The sequence below is a fragment of the Pinus tabuliformis genome, chromosome 2_2, assembly GCF_031772625.1.
Source record: "Pinus tabuliformis cultivar Carrire ecotype Pingquan chromosome 2_2, CPIR1, whole genome shotgun sequence".
Classification (NCBI taxonomy): Eukaryota; Viridiplantae; Streptophyta; class Pinopsida; order Pinales; family Pinaceae; genus Pinus; species Pinus tabuliformis.
Window position 1 is genome coordinate 138,935,705 of NC_142300.1, and position 10,787 is coordinate 138,946,491.

Genomic DNA, 10,787 nt, shown 5'->3' on the forward strand with positions numbered 1-10,787 from the left:
TCCTTTAGGAGATTTTCTAAGTTTACATTATAAAAGCTCTTCCAGCACAGTGATCCAAGGATCCATGTGAATAATCCGGGGCCTAATTGGGGACTAAGATGAATTCTAGGTGTTTAGGGCAAGTCATGCAAGCTAGTTTGTGTCCAATGTGAAATAATGAACCTCAATTAGTCCAAGAAGTTATCTTTTAGAGAAGTAGAGCTACAAAGGGGAGGCCTGTATGTCTAAATACAATTAAAAAACTTCGTTACAAGAAGATTTGATTAGAGGAGTGAAACAATCGAAATGTTTGCTAATTTTTCTGAATTTTCTTTAATTTCTTGAATCATGTGCCTAATATACAAGATAATGTATCAAATTCAAGCGTTCACTTTCCTACTTGTACACATGTAAAGAGATAAATCCTCCAGTGATGCTCTCTACATTAATGGGCTTGAAGTGTTAGACAATTCACATGATGAGGATTCTTATTGTCCAAGCTGAACATATAGTGCACAGATGCTCTTACTCAACGCATATAATCCAATGCGATATAATATTTACTTGGTCAAATAACCTTTAGGCCAAAATTCCATATTTGTTTCCCCACTAGAATGTTACAGGGGAATGTTGTGGATGTGTTGGCGATTTCTTATTTTTGTTGCCAAGGAATTCTTAAGGTGGATGCTGTTGAGTTGGCTGCTCTACCTAACATATGCTCCTAATGGAGATATGCTAATTGTTGCCACCTTATTACCTTTTGGAGAAATATTGGCAAAGCTTGACGTAGGGATGCAATGACCCTTGGATGTCATTCATTAGCCACCCTTGGTTTAAGGCTATGGACCACATTGTTGTTAGTGGGTGCCCACTAACACTAACGTGGCCCGTAGCCTTAAACTAAGGGTGTCTAATGAATGACATTGAAGGGCCATTGCAATATACAAGAGAAAGAGTCAGGCTCTCACTCTCCAAGGTGTACACATGTCAAGAGATCAATCCTCAAGTGTTGGAGTCTCCAAGCATGGGTTCCAAATGTCAAGCACTTCTCATAGAAAGGATCCTTGTTGTTTGATTTAAGCATTCAATCATCCAATCATCTTACTCAACAATTTCTACTCACTATTATATTGAATTACCATTTGTACCCAACATTAGAAACTTCTTAATTTCCATGGGAATATACTCTAAAATTCAGCTCTACATGTATAAAATGTGTGGACATTAGGGTACTTTTGTTATACAACAAATGAAGTTACAAGTACATACCAACTAGCTTATCAAAAGTTGGCACAACATGTCCATTAAGCTTGAAAAATACTAGGACACTTGGAATGCTTCTAAATCCTAGATAGGGTATCCACCATCAACAATAATGAATAACTAGCAAATATGGTATAGGAAGGATTCTCACTTAAGCCACTTGTAGCCACTTCAAAGGGTGTCCAACAAACTAGCATGAATACCACCAAGCCGACCATTAATTTCTCACTTATCTCTTAGCCACATATCCTAGTTCCTTGTCACCCAAATATATTAAACCCTAGTAGATCACGTCTTCTCTAGATTTTGGTTGTCACAAGCCCTAGCTCCTTCAACCCTCACATCAATACAATTATAAAGACTCTAATATAGTCTCATTAATGAAACACAATTATTTGTTGACTCCTATATTCAATTTACATTGATGGGCACAAGATGCTAAATTAGCATATATGTGCAACACCATAAACTACTCTAATCTCTATGTGAATATATGGTAAAAATTAGATCCTCAACTATAGAAATTGTGGATAGCAATGTACTTCATTTCTACAAACAGTAAAGTTAGAAGTACAGGCCATTAGCCTATGACAAGTTGGTACATGTCGTTCATGCTTGTCATAGGATAGGACACTTCAAATGTTTCCAAACACTAGCTAGGGCATCGACCATCAACAAGAAACCATAACTAGTGAAGATGGCCTAGCAAGGCATCACACTAAGATACTTGTAGCCACTTCAAAGAGTGAACAACAAACTCGCATGAATATCTACAAGTCCACCCTTGATTCCCCACATGCATAGCCCGCTGAACCTTAGGTGCAAAAAAGGGTGTACATTGCCTATGTGCAGGTTGATTTGGGATGTGAACCAGGAGGTTGGAGGATTCAAGGGTTTGATATAAGGACTTGGAGCATACTTGGCAAGCTCAAAGAGCAGCAACAACTCTTCAAGCCGCAGGATTTTGAGAACGTCTCTTACTGGTTGAGTAAGATGCTCTGGAGGTAGTGGCATAGGTTGAGGTACCGCAAGTGCAGAGAAGGGTGTACATTCTTGGGTGCAGGTTGATTGGGGGTGTGAGCCTATAGGTTGGAGGTTCCTACGGTTTGGCACCTTAGTATGTTAATGGTACCAGATGTGTACACGGATTTGGCTGAGTTATTACCCAATGTTGTCGAATCCCCAACTCGGGGATCACCCATTGTTGAAAGAAAAAGAACAATGTGGACACGTGGAATGCTTCAAACCCTAGCTAGGGTATCCACCATCAACAGAAAACCATAACTAGAAAACGTGGTCTAGCGAGGCATCAGACTAAGGCACTTGTAGCCACGTCAAAGGGTGCACACCAAACTAGCATGAATACCACCAAGTGCATCATTAATTTCTCACTTATAGCATCCAAGTCCTCTAGGATATTTTCTAAGTTTACATTATAAAAGCTCTTTGAGCATAGTGATCCAAAGATCGATGTATATAATCAAGGGCATAATTGGGAACTAACATGCATTCTAGATGTTTAGAGCAAGTCATGCAAGCTAGTTTGTGTCCAATGTGAAATAGGGAACCTCAATTAGTACAAGGAGTTATCTTTTAGTGAAGCAGAGCTACAAAGGGAAGGCCCGTATGTCTAAACATAGTTACAAAACTTCGTTACAACTAGTTTTGATTAGAGGAGTAAAACAATCGAAATGTTTGCCAAATTTTCTGAATTTTCTTTAATTTCTTGAATCATGTGCCTAATCTAAAACATAAGGTATTGAATTCAAGCTTTCACTTTCCAACTTGTACACATTTAAAGAGATAAATCCTCCATTGATGATCTCTACATTAATGGGCTTGAAGTGTCAGAAAATTCACATGATGAGGATTCTTGTTGTCCAAGCTTAACATATAGTGCACGGATACTCTTACTAAAAGCATATGCTCCAATGCGATATAATATTTACTTGGTCAAATATCCTTTAGGCCAAAATTGCATATTTGATTCCCCACGAGAATGTTAAAGGGGAATGTTGTGGATGTGTTGGCGATTTCTTTTTTTTGTTCTCAAGGAATTCTTAAGGTGGATGTTGTTGAGTTGGCTGCTCTGCCTAACATATGATCCTAATGGATATATGCTAATTCTTGCCACCTTATTACCTTTTGGAGAAATATTGGCAAAGCTTGACGTAGGGATGCAACGAACCTTGGATGTTATTCATTAGACACCCTTAGTTTAAGGCTATGGACCACATTATTGTTAGTGGGTGCCCACTAAAACTAATGTGGCCCATACCCTTAAACTAAGGGTGTCTAATGAATGACATCCAAGGGCCATTGCAATATACAAGAGAAAGACTCAGGCTGTCACTCTCCAAGGTGTACAGATCTCAAGAGATCAATCCTCAAGTGTTGGACTCTCCAAGCATGGGTTCCAAATGTCAAGCACTTCTCATAGAAAGGATCCTTGTTGTCTGATTCAAGCATCCAATTGTGCAATCATCTTACTCAACAAATTTTACTCGCCATTATATTAAATTAGCATTTTTACCCAACATTAGAAACTTCTTAATTTCCATGGAAATATACTCTAAACGTCAGATCTACATGTATAAAATGTGTGGACGTCAGGGTATTTTCGTTATACAACAAATGAAGTTACAATTACATACCAATTAGCTTATTAAAAGTTGTCACAACATGTCCACTAAGCTTGAAAAATACTAGGACACTTGGAATGCTTCTAAATCCTAGATAGGGTATCTACCATGAACAACAAATAATAACTAGCAAACATGGTATAGGAAGGTATCTCACTAAGCCACTTGTAGCCACTTCGAACGGTGCCCAACAAACTAGCATGAATACCACCAAGCCGACCATTAATTTCTCACTTATCTCTTCGCCACATATCCTTGTTCCTTGTCACTCAAATACATCAAACCCTAGTAGATCATGTCTTCTATAGATTTTGGTTGTCACAAACCCTAACTCCCTAAACCCTCAGATCAATACAATTATAATGACTCTAATATAGTCTCATTAACGAAACACAATTATTTGTTGACTCCTATATTCAATTTACAATGATGGGCACAAGATGCTAACTTAGCATATATGAGAAACACCATAAACTATTCTAATCTCTATGTGAATATATGGTAAAAATTAGATGCTCAACTACAGAAATTGTGGATAGCAATGTACTTCATTTCTACAAACAATAAAGTTAGAAGTACAAGCCAATTAGCCTATGACATGTTGGTACATGTCGTTCATGCTTGTCATAGGATGGGACACTGCAAATGTTTCCAAACACTGGCTAGGGCATTCACTATCAACAAGAAACCATAACTAGTGAAGATGGCCTAGAAAGGCATCACACTAAGCTACTTGTAGCCACTTCAAGGAGTGAACAACAAACTCGCATGAATACCTACAAGTCCACCCTTGATTCCCCATATGGATAGCCCGACGAACCTTAGGTGCAGAAAAGGGTGTACATTGCCTATGTGCAGGTTGATGGGGGATGTGAACTAGGAGGTTGGAGGATTCAAGGGTTTGATATAAGGACTTGTAGCATACATGGCAAGGTCAAAGAGCAGCAAGAACTCTGCGAGCTGCAGGAGTCTGAGAACGTCTCTTTACGATTGAGTAAGATGCCCTGGAGGTAGTGGCATAGGTTGTGGGATCACAAGTGCAGACAAGAGTGTGCATTCTTGGGTGCAGGTTGATTGGGGTTGCGAGCCTATAGGTTGGAGGTTCCTACAGTTTGGCACCTTAGTATGTTAATGTTACCAGATGTGTACGCGGATTTGGCTGAGTTATTACCCAATGGTGTCGAAGCCCCAACTCGGGGATGACCCATTGTTGAAAGAAAAAGAACAATGTGGACACTTGGAATGCTTCCAAACCCTAGCTAGGGTATCCACCATCAACAACAAACCATAACTAGAAAACGTGGTTTGGCAAGGCATCACACTAAGGCACTTGTAGCCACGTCAAAGAGTCAACAACAAACTCGCATGAATACCTACAAGTCCACCCTTGATTCCCTACATGCATAGCCCGACGAACCTTAGGTGCAGAAAAGGGTGTACATTGCCTATGTGCAGGTTGATGGGGCATGTGAACCAAGAGGTTATTTATGAAACCAACTCAAAAAAAGATAGAAAAGATAGATCAACGCCTTCGAACTCAACCTCTTCGAGGGGGAAACTCCTTTACATTACATAAATGAACAATTCCTGGATGATTCAAATAACAAAACCTCCTTTCTATATATAGGAGTCTAAGGGGTCACAATATAACCAAGCCGACCTAACAATAATAATATAAAGGCACAAAAATAACAATAGAGGGATTCTATGGGGCACAGTAATAACAATATGGGGACAATAGTACAATATTAATGGGGGCATCACTTGTATTATAGGGACCTAACCTTCCCCTCTCCTTCAAAAAAGTGTTGTCCTCAACGTTTGAGTAGTTATGGATGCTTCTGTATAAAATTCTCATCCTCCCATGTGGAATCTTTAGCGGATAAGTTCTTCCATTTGATGAGATACTCTGAAATGGATCAATTTCGTAGTTGTCGAGTTCTTGTTTCTATGACTGCTTCCAGTTCCAATATAATTTTTTCCTTCCTCGTCAATTTCTGGCAATATTGTTTGAACTGGGAGCTTGTCACCTATAACCTTATTTAAACATGAAACATGGAAAACTGGGTGCACTCGAGAAGCTGCAGGAAGCTCCAATTTGTATGCCACAGTACCAATCTTTTGCAACACCTTGTACGGACCATAATACTTTGGTGACAATTTGTTATCCTTCTTAGCTTGCTTGAGGGACATTTGTTTATATGGTTGTAGCCGTAGGAATACCCAATCACCTATATAGTGCATGGATGCTCTTACTCAATGCATATGCTCCAATGCGATATAATATTTACTTGGTCAAATATCCTTTAGGTCAAAATTCCATATTTTATTCCCAACGAGAATGTTATAGGGGAATGTTGTGGATGTGTTGGCGATTTCTTATTTTTGTTCCCAAGGAATTCCTAAGGTGGATGTTGTTGAGTTGGTTGCTCTACCTAACATACAATCCTAATGGAGATACGCTAATTGTTGCCACCTTATTACCTTTTGGAGAAATATTGGCAAAGCTTGACGTGGGGATGCAACGACCCTTGGATGTCATTCATTAGACACCGTTAGTTTAAGGCTATGGACCACATTATTGTTAGTGGGCGCCCACTAACACTAATGTGGCCGATAGCCTTATACTAAGGGTGTCTAATGAATGACATCCAAGGGCCATTGCAATATACAAGAGAAAGAGTCAAGCTCTCACTCTCCAAGGTGTACACATGTCAAGAGATCAATCCTCAAGTGTTGGACTCTCCAAGCATGGGTTCCAAATGTCAAGCACCTCTCATAGAAAGGATCCTTGTTGTCTGATTCAAGCATCCAATCGTCCAATCATCTTACACAACAAACTCTACTCACTATTATATTAAATTAGCATTTGTACCCAACATTAGAAACTTCTTAGTTTGCATGGGAATATACTCTAAAAGTCAGATCTACATGTATAAAATGTGTGGACATTAGGGTACTTTCGTTATACAACAAATGAAGTTACAAGTACATACCAACTAGCTTATCAAAAGTTGGCACAACATGTCGACTAAGCTTGAAAAATACTAGGACACTTGGAATGCTTCTAAATCCTAGATAGGGTATCCACCGTGAACAACAAATAATAACTAGCAAACATGGTATAGGAAGGCATCTCACTAAGCCACTTGTAGCCACCTCAAAGGGTTCCCAACAAACTAGCATGAATACCACCAAGCCGACCATTAATTTCTCACTTATCTCTTCGCCACATATCCTAGTTCCTTGTCACCCAAATATATCAAACCGTAGTAGATCATGTCTTCTCTAGATTTTGGTTGTCAAAAACCCTAGCTCCTTCAACTCTCACATCAATACAATTATAGAAATGTACTTCATTTCTACAAACAATAAAGTTATAAGTACAGGCCAATTAGCCTATGACAAGTTGGTACATGTCGTTCATGCTTGTCATAGGATAGGACACTTCAAATGTTTCCAAACACTAGCTAAGGCATCCACCATCAACAAGAAACCATAACTAGTGAAGATGGCCTAGCAAGGCATCACACTAAGATACTTTTAGCCACTTCAAAGAGTGAATAACAAATTCGAATGAATACCTACAAAATCCACCCTTTATTCCCCACATGCATAGCCCGACGAACCATAGGTGCAGAAAAGGGTGTACATTGCCTATGTGCAGGTTGATGGGGGATGTGAACCAGGAGGTTGGAGGATTCAAGGGTTTGATATAAGGACTTGGAGCATACTTGGCAACGTCAAAGAGCAGCAACAACTCTTCGAGCTGTAGGATTCTGAGAAGGTCTCTTTCCGGTTGAGTAAGATGCCCTGGAGGTAGTGGCATAGGTTGAGGGATTGCAAGTGCAGAGAAGGGGTGCATTCATGGCTGCAGGTTGATTGGGGGTGTGAGCCTATAGGTTGGAGGTTCCTATGATTTGTCACCTTAGTATGTTAATGTTACCAGATGTGTACGCGGATTTGGCTGAGTTATTACCCAATGGTGTCGAAGCCCCAACTCGGGGATGACCCATTTTTGAAAGAAAAAGAACAATGTGGACACTTGGAATGGGGACAACAAACCACAACTAGAAAACGTGGTCTAGCGAGGCATCATAGTAAGCCACTTGTAGCCACGTCAAAGGGTGCACGCCAAACTAGCATGAATACCAGCAAGTCCATCATTAATTTCTCACTTATATCTTCCAAGTCCTCTAGGGGATTTTCTAAGTTTACATTATAAAATCTCTTCCATCAAGGGCCTGATTGGGGGCTAGGATGCATTCTAGGTGTTTAGGGCAAGTCATGCAAGCTAGTTTGTGTCCAATGTGAAATAATGAACCTCAATTAGTACAAGAAGTTATCTTTAGTGAAGCAGAGCTACAAAGGGGAGGCCTGTATGTCTAAATGCAGTTACAAATCTTTGTTACAAGTAGATTTGATTAAAGGAGTAAAAGAATCAAAATGTTTGCCAAAATTTCTGAATTTTCTTTAATTTCTTGAATAATGTGCCTAATCTACAAGATAAGGTATCGAATTCAAGCATTCACTTTCCATATTGTACACATGTAAAGAGATAAATCCTCTAGTGATGCTCTCTACATTAATGGGCTTGAAGTGTTAGACAATTCACATGATGAGGATTCTTGTTGTCCAAGCTAAACATATAGTGCACGGATGCTCTTACTCAATGCATATGCTCCAATGCGATATAATATTTACTTGGTCAAATATCCTTTAGGCCAAAATTCCATATTTGATTCCCCACGAGAATGTTAAAGGGGAACGTTGTGGATGTGTTGGCGATTTCTTGTTTTTGTTGCCAAGGAATTCTTAAGGTGGATGTTGTTGAGTTGGCTGCTCTGCCTAACATATGATCCTAATAGAGATATGCTAATTGTTGCCACCTTGTTACCTTTTGGAGAAATATTGACAAAGCTTGACACAGGGATGCAACGACCCTTGGATGTCATTCATTAGACACTCTTAGTTTAAGGTTATGGACCACATTATTGTTAGTGGGCACTCACTAACACTAATGTGGCCCATAGCCTTAAACTAAGGGTGTCTAATGAATGACATTGAAGGGGCATTGCAATATACAAGAGAAAGAGTCAGGCTCTCACTCTCCAAGGTGTACACATGTCAAAGAGATCAATCCTCAAGTGTTGGACTCTCCAAGCATGGGTTCCAAATGTCAAGCACTTCTCATAGAAAGGATCCTTGTTGTCTGATTCAAGCATCCAATCATCCAATCATTTTACTCAACAAATTCTACTCACTATTATATTAAATTGGCATTTGTACCCAACATTAGAAACTTCTTAATTTCCATGGGAATATACTCTAAAATTCATATCTACATGTATAAAATGTGTGGGCATGAGGGTACTTTTGCTATACAACAAATGGAGTTACAAGTACATACCAACTAGCTTAACAAAAGTTGGCACAACATGTCCATTAAGCTTGAACAATACTAAGACCCTTGGAATGCTTCTAAATCCTAGATAGGGTATCCACCATCAACAAAAAACAATAACTAGCAAACATGGTATAGGAAGGCATCTCACTAAGCCACTTGTAGCCACTTCAAAGGGTGCCCAACAAACTAGCATGAATACCACCAAGCCGACCATTAATTTCTCACTTATCTCTTTGCCACATATCCTAGTTCCTTGTTACCCAAATATATCAAACCCTAGTACATCACGTCTTCTCTAGATTTTGGTTGTCACAAACCCTAGCTCCTTCAACCCTCACATCAATACAATTATAACGACTTTTATATAGTCTCATTAACGAAGCACAATTATTTGTTGACTCCTATATTCAATTTACAATGATGGGCACAAGATGCTAAATTAGCGTATATGAGCAACACCATAAACTACTCTAATCTCTATGTGAATATATGGTTAAAATTAGATCCTCAACTACATAAATTGTGGATAGCAGTGTACTTCATTTCTACAAACAATAAAGTTAGAGGTACAGGCGAATTAGCCTATGACAAGTTGGTACATGTCGTTCATGCTTGTCATAGGATAGGACACTTCAAATGTTTTCAAACACTAGCTAGGGCATCCACCATCAACAAGAAACCATAACTAGTGAAGATGGCCTGGCAAGGCATCACACTATGATACTTGTAGCCACTTCAAATAATGAACAACAAACTCGCATAAATACGTACAAGTCCACCCTTGATTCCCCACATGCATAGCCCGACGAGCCTTAGGTGCAGAAAAGGGTGTACATTGCCTTTGTGCAGGTTGATGGGGGATGTGAACAAGGAGGTTGGAGGATTCAAGGGTTTGATATAAGGACTTGGAGCATACTTGGTAAGGTCAAAGAGCAGCAACAACTATTCGTGCTGTTGGATTTTGAGAATGTCTCTTTCCGATTGAGTAAGATGCCCTGGAGGTAGTGGCATAGGTTGAGGGATCAGAAGTGCAGAGAAGGGTGTGCATTCTTGGGTGCAGGTTGATTCGTGGTGTGAGCCTATAGGTTGGAGGTTCCTACGATTTGGCACCTTAGTATGTTAATGGTACCAGATGTGTACGCGTATTTGGCTGAGTTATTACCCAATGGTGTCAAATCCCCAACTCGGGGATGACCCATTGTTGAAAGAAAAAGAACAATGTGGACACCTGGAATGCTTCCAAACCCTAGCTAGGGTATCCACGATCAACAACAAACCATAACTAGAAAACGTGGTCTAACGAGGCATCACACTAAGCCACTTGTAGCCACGTCAAAGGGTGCATACCAAACTAGCATGAATACCACCAAGTCCATCATTAATTTCTCACTTATATCATCCAAGTCCTCTAGGAGATTTTCTAAGTTTACATTATAAAAGCTCTTCCAGCATAGTGATCCAAGGATCCACGTGAATAAATCCGGGCCTAATTGGGG